This window comes from Cherax quadricarinatus, chromosome 10, assembly GCF_038502225.1.
Source record: "Cherax quadricarinatus isolate ZL_2023a chromosome 10, ASM3850222v1, whole genome shotgun sequence".
NCBI classification, from domain to species: Eukaryota; Metazoa; Arthropoda; class Malacostraca; order Decapoda; family Parastacidae; genus Cherax; species Cherax quadricarinatus.
This window is the reverse complement of record NC_091301.1, coordinates 33,946,108-33,953,465: the sequence shown is the minus strand read 5'-3', so window position 1 is coordinate 33,953,465 and position 7,358 is coordinate 33,946,108. Positions and strand designations below refer to the sequence as shown.

The 7,358-nt window shown below is 38.7% G+C and overlaps 1 long non-coding RNA gene across 1 annotated transcript in view; it reads left to right on the top strand.

The window, feature by feature from the left end:
- The window catches only part of LOC138850967 (uncharacterized), a 31,987-nt gene extending 25,026 nt beyond the window's left edge, over nt 1–6,961 (top strand). The window contains exon 2 of the long non-coding RNA XR_011391835.1: nt 109–6,961. This is a non-coding gene — a long non-coding RNA (uncharacterized lncRNA). The remainder of the gene's footprint in view (nt 1–108) is intronic.
- The last annotated feature ends 397 nt before the right edge of the window (nt 6,962–7,358 follow it).

The window sequence follows — 7,358 nt, the reverse complement described above, 5'->3', positions numbered from 1 at the left end:
GTACGTTGATAATTACTTTGTTGTAGTGTTGTTCTACAGGTTATTAATGAGGATATAATAATTTAAGGTGCAAATCCAGGCACTAAGTGGGGCTGTTGTGTGTTGCAGGGTGTGAGGGTAGACGTGGTTGCCCCGGGCGGGTGTGATGGGCTAGAGGGGCGCGGGCTCATCTGCCATGTGTGTGGCAAGGCATTCTACAGCCGCAATCGTCGACAAGATCTACAACGACATCTTCTCTCTCATACTGGGGAAAGGCCTTTTCCATGCCCTTTCTGTCCCTACCGAGCCTCTTTGAAGGGAAACCTGAAAAAACATATACATGGTCTTCATGCCCACTTTCTTAAAGCTTTGGATAAAAATATAGCTTTGTCAAATGCCTCTGTTATTATGTCTCCACCTCCCTCACTGAGTTTGGCTCCTGATAATACAAGTCAGTCCAATTGAAAAAGTCCTGTATTTACAGGCATCCAGCTATTTTACTTAAAGCTCTTGCTTTGCCTTACTAAACCTGCTAAGATATTATGAAGACCAAGGGAGTATAACATTAGCAGTGGAAGATGCATTCATCGTTAAGAATACGGAGGCTGACGTGCGGTGTTATTGTTTCAGGGGCGGGTGGCGGCCTGGCAGTCCGCGTTGGTGACGCACCGCCCCCATCTGCCAACCCCCACTTCTCCATCTGTTGCTGTTGAGTGCATAACATGTGGCAAGACCTTCTACGGCTTCAACCGCAAGTTCCTGTTAAAGCGACACATGATAACTCATACTGGTGAAAAGCCATTCCAGTGTCCACATTGCCCTCACAGAGCAAACCTCAAACAGAATTTGGAAGTGCATATCAAAAGGAAGCACAGAGACCTGCTGTCCTCAGGGTTCATGCCTTCTACTCAAGCAGAAACTCATTGAAGTTGAAATAATATTTTTATATTCTACACTGAATTTCTTTTTCTTTATGCAGTTAATTTTTAGTGGTAAGAAGTGGATGTGGGGGTGTGCTGATATCGTGAAGCTGGAAGGTTAAGTGTGCCCTGTATTGCAGGCGGGCGGAGGAACGACGCAGGAGCAAGTTGGAGCTGTCCTAGAGCCTGGCACCTGCCATCTGTGTGGCAAGCACTTCCCCCCTACTGTATCCTCATGGCGGCAGAAATTAGAGCGCCATTTCCTGACACACACAGGAGTTAAGCCTTATCATTGTCCATATTGCCCACACCGTAGTGGCAGGAAGGATTCTATCAGGAGACATAGTAGGATTATGCATCCTGATAAGCCCCCCCTCTCTGCCTCCGATGTCTTGGCATATGATCAGACTGGCATACGAATTTGAAGAACACATTTACCAAGGTATTCAACATTGGAGAATAGGAAAGTTTTTTAACCCCTTTTCATCCAGTGTCTTGAACATTTCCAAAAGTGTATGAAAAGGCAATTGCATGACTGCAAGGGAGAGGGTGGAGCACTGAGTAGTGGTTTGTGTTGCAGGATACTGGGGGCAACTTGGATGTGGGAACACTGCTCACCTGTCTGGATTCGGAGCGGAGATGCCGAGTGTGCGGTAAACAGTTCCAGCCTAGTCCCTCGTGGAAGCAAAAACTGACACGCCACCTCATGACTCACTCGGGAGAGAAGCCATTCTACTGTCCCCACTGCCCACATCGATGTGCCAGAAAGGACTCTTTGAAACTGCACATTGCACGCATGCATGGCCCACTCCCACCAATCTAGGCTCGGCATTATCTCTTATGTCAATGATAAGTAACTAAAGAAGACACTTTTATGCAAGCTTTGAGCTAGAGGGAGACTTAGTGGTATGCGTTTATATTGCAGGTTGACATAGCCAGACAAGATTCGGCGTACACAGCTCCTCTGGCAGTGGATAGACGTCGTCAGGAAGCGGGAGGTCATGCTCCAGATGGAGGCAGTGCAGGTGGCCTTGGTATAGGTGTTGCAGGAGAAAAAAATTCCTTGTCTTTATCAAGGTTCTGTACTATATGTGGGCATTCATTTAGTGGCATAACATGGAAACAAAAACTTGAGAGACACTTGCTGGTTCATACAGGGCAGAAACCCTTTCATTGCCCCTACTGCCCCCACCGCACTAACCGCAAGGATGCTCTCAAGGCTCATGTTGCAGCCTTACACAAGGTTCATCTGATTGCTTAGTTGTGATGCTTATGTGAAAATGTCCATAAACATTAGTGAATGGTGTACTGTATTGATGATAACCTTACGAACTGTTAGTTCGTATTCCTTTGATGAAAAAAAAAGTTATTGGGATGTTCTTTCTGTGATGAATAATTTCATGTTGAAAAAGCGTGGAAAATTTAACAGGTATACATCAGTTTAAACTACAGAAAATGCCAGTCAAAAGGGTGGTTTGCAAGCTGGAATTCAGTGTAAATAACTTCTGTAAAATATTGTTCCCAAAGAGGTGATGTTAGATAATACCATATTTTTCATAGGTACTTCTTGAAATTCTTGCTAACATACCATGTTTTATGCATGATTTTTTTCTGCAGTCTGGAACTGTTTATCAGTGCTGATTTATATTAAATATTTTTATTGTGAAGTTTGTACAACTTAGTCCTTATTCAGTGTTGAAAAGTATTTTTGATAGTTAATTTTTTAGTGATTTTTGTTTATGTATGACAAGTCCATTTTGATTAATTTTACGTACATTATAAAAAAAATTGGACGGATTCTTACCTACTTATTTCATAGAAGTTCCTATCTGGGTAACTTTTGTGTTTTAGTAAAACTTCACCAATACTTTTTCTAAAGTATCATACTGGTAAATATATTTCACATGAAAGTGTAACTACAGATTTATTCAGGTAATGAGGCTGGTATGAAAAGTCAAAATTTATGAAGAGTTTAAATATACTATACAGTATACGTACTATATTAGGCAAAAAGATGGGGGAATAATTATAAATTATTACTGGTATTTGGAGGTTAGACATGTTAATTATTGATATGGCAATAAACATCACTGGTAGTGAAGTCGAGACACATCATTGATAGATATGGCTTCCAAATGAAAATTCACTTAATTCACAAAGATGATTACTGCCATACATACACAAGTGCAGTCATCTAGCAGAATGACATCATGTGAAGCCAAATATATTTCAAGAAAGTAAACCTGGTACAAAAATGGAAATATAACAGTATGATTATCTGGAGTTTGGCAGATGACTGGTGCTCCCACTTGAGGCAGTAATATATTATAATAATGTTTTTTTTCATTAATTACTGTATTACAACTAATAATAATTACTGAAAAACTAGTGTGCTGCCCTTTGATGTTGGCTTGTTGAGAGTTGGGTGATGAAGGGACCTGGAAGCTGCTTGCCTCTGGTGTTGTGCTCCTCATGGATGATGGTTTCTTAAGACTGATATAGTCAGAAGATCTACCATTCAAGGATCTCAACAATGTTGTTATCACAACTTCAAGGAAAATGATAGACATAGTAACTAGAAGTTTCAAAATGAGAAGTAAAGACAGTATTGGTATTCTTAGTCAGGGAGGCAGACTTGCAGAGCTGAAGAATGTACTGAGAATCTCCACTGCCTGTATAAATGCAGTCATTTACCTAAATTACTTGGAAGTCCTGAAGTTCCTTGAAGTACAGCCTCTCCTAACTTAGTGACATACTCATTTACCGACGACTTGGACTTACGACAGGCTCTCTGACCCGCATGCGTACCTAAATAATGTATATTAGAGCTGATCAACTCTTTTCTGTTTATTACAATATACAGTACACTACTGTATAAACTTTTAAAAATATACCAGAAATGTTATAAATGGTGCAAAGGTAGCATTAAAACAATATCAAAGATGGTTGACAAACTCACTACCATTATAGTATTCTCCTCATTTAGTGATGAATTCGTTTACTGATGTGGTCTCAGGAAGGGAACTCTATCATTAAGTGAGGAGATGCTGTAATGTATATTCCTTGAAATGTAAGCAAGAACAATATGTCGTAACAGACACCTGGGAAATTTTTGAGGGATTGGTCCCAGATCTGCACACTAAAAGCACCCCCATAAAGCAAGAGGCTTGGCAAACTGCACAACACTCATTTGAAAAGCAGGGTTGCCAGTGACTACACTTGACACCTCAGTAAATCTAAGGAGACAAATTCTTCATTCATAAGGGTGACTGCTAACAGATCCATAGCTGTCTTCAAAAGGGACTTTGATAAGTTACCCAAGTCAACTACAGTTTGTATACTACACAAATTAATAGATATTTTGATTTTGAAGTAATTTCCTGATCAGCTGGGCTATGGTGCATGTGTTGGGCTCATACAGCTAGCACCAATAGTCTGATTGATCAAGCCATCCTCCAGGGAAGGCATTAATCCCAGAAGTCATCTCCAGGGAAACTCCAGGTAAACTTCAATCATGATCGTTTACCATTGCAACCAGAGTATCAAAGTTTTAAGAAGAAATCTACTCTGTTTATTCATATGTTTTGCTGGCAGTAGTTGCACACATTCTGTCCCAATTTCTAGCTTGTTAAACGATTGTTGCCGTTACACAAACCAGGAGATGCAGTACTTAAGTTTTGTGGTTCATGTAATTGGTGGGTAGGGACTCTACTGTATATGCAGTCAGTCTCTGTTTAAATCTTCATGTATTGTGAAATAAATTTTTTCTGCTTTCCCTTGAAGAGTATGATGATATGCTGTATTACCACTGCCTAGCCAGGGTACTCCTAACTACTATTTTATACAACATATAGTAGAGTATGTAGAAAGAATTGCCTTAGATCTAGCCTTAGATCTAGAACCACTCTACATGTGATGATCTAGAATTACTTAACGTGTGCTAAATGTAATAAAGAGAATGGCTGTGTAAATGCGCCCAGTTGTTACAGTGATTATGGGAGATTGAAGTTTTGTAATTTTTTTAAAAAAGTATGTAGAATGGCATTTTTGTTTTGACACACGAATCAGGAGACAAAGGAAGAGAAACCATATGAGAAATATGCCCTTCCACCTTCCTACAAATAAAATTGTTACTCCAAGATTATTTTTTTCCAACCCTTGTATGGTGTGTGTTAATTTACAAATTTGTCTGTATTTTGACTTTTCACATGCATCCAAGCCCTCGTTGTAAATTATGTTAAGGGAGCAGTGTTGTACAAATGAGTATACAGTAGGAATTTTTTGATTCACAGTATTAGATTACCATAGTTTTGTAATTTTTCTGGCCATATATAATACAATACTATATGACCCATTGGGAATATAAATATTGTATGTATAAAATATTAACTATGGCTTCAGACAACTTGAAAGGTGTCCGCAATACAACCAAGCGTGGCTGCTTGTGATAATTAAGGTGTTGCTGTTGTCTATACTAGCAGGCCTTCTGTTTGTGGTAATAGTGTGTGTTGTTTTCTACAGCAGGGGCTGCTGCTTGTTTTTAACAGGGCCTGCTGTTATCTACAGCAGGGGCTGTTGCTTGTCATAACCAGCTCTAATCTAGAGCACAGACTGTTACTTGTGATAAGTAGGTGATAACAGTGCCAGCTGTTTTCTACAGCAGAGTCTTACTTGTGATAACAGAGCTCTAGCTGTTGTTTCAAGCAAGTGCTCTGACAAGTGGGTCAATATTCTCTAAAAATTGTTTTCCCTTAGTTTCATTGAACTGCTTGACAAGCAATTCTTTGATGCAAATGCCTGGTGATTTTCCAACAATTTCCTCAATTTTGCATTTGTTTATTGACCCTTAAAGCAGAACTTGATCATTATATTAATTGTTCTTCAATTTCAGTGATCAAGTGTGTGTCCATCTCTTCATACTTGTGCTTATTTACTCTCTCCTAACTTTCATTGTCTTGACCCATCTTGTGTTAATTGAGTGAAGAGTTCCACAAGCTGCCATTTGAACTAGAAATCATTCCTGCATATCAGCAACACCAGTTTTTACTTAAAGCATTTTTTCATTGCTGGAAAAGTCTCAGAATGTGTCAGAGGTATTTCAGAGTAACATAAGTTTTTACTCATCAGGGTTACAGATAACTACTTTTTGTGAAAAAGTAGCATAAAGTAAAGGGGCATGTTGTGTATACATGAACTGGGAACTGAGAAGTGCTTGAGAGAGTGAGTCAGAGGAGGGGGGGGGCGGTTGCTGAGCATTCAAATGATACAGTTTAATAATACAGTACTAGGATGAGAAATTATTAATGATGAAGCAATTTTTGTGAATTGTAGATGTATGGAATTAACCTGTGTGTACACTAGTTATATTTTGCTGAGTTGACATAAAAACCATATGTAAAGTTTTCATTGAAAAGAATTGCTTAAGTTAATCATTACTGAAAATATTTTTGTTTAGAATGGTAGCATCATGTAAATGTAATTAACTTCAAAGACAGATGACCAAATTATGTCTTGTTTCAATGGTATGAGATGTCTGTATTAACCAAGATCAAAGTGTAGCTTTATAAAGATTGAGTGTTCATTGTTGTCAAGGTTTACACTGGAGTGATAATGATTTATGGAAATCATCTGGGATATTGTTAGTAATTTAAAAGATGGAAATAGCTGCTAAGAAAATCAGAGCCTAGGAAGGGTGAACAGATGTTAGCTGGAACATTCAGTTTGAAGAGGTATTTGCTGTACGTAGTGACCATAATGATGTGAAATACTCGCTGGAGGAAAACATGGTGTAGCGAATGTTAGTTGTGAGTATTTTAACCCCACTGCCACTTCATAATGCAACAAGTGATATACAGTAATTATATTCAACAGTGGCCCTTTTTTTTCTTTTATAGAAGATGGCAGTTTTAATTTTCGAACTTGTTTATTATAAAACTGATGGTGAAGCATTTTTGTCCGAGTGCAAGAAGGCAGTGGTATTCTGCTAATAAATCAGATATACAATCAAAGTGAAACAGTTAATACTGTACACCATGTGTAAGTCATTAAATGTCAACATTGATTTTGGACTTTTATTTTCCCTTTTATCAGTCTGCACATCATGCAATATTATTTTATTTTTCCAGTTATAGTAGCTCAAAGAATCATTCATTCTCCTTCTGCTGCTGGTTCTGCTTCTTCACCTGATAACTCCATAAACACATGGAGGTTAACATGTAACAGTATTAACATGACTAAATAACTAATACTTACTTCAGGATAACCAGGGTATACAGTGTTCAGGATGTCCAGGGTATACAGTGTTCAGGATGTCCAGGGTATAAAGTGTTCAGGATGACCAGGGTATAAAGTGTTGAGGATGACCTGGGTATAAAGTGTTGAGGATGACCAGGGTATAAAGTGTTCAGGATGACCAGGGTATAAAGTGTTCAGGATGACCAGGGTATAAAGTGTTGAGGA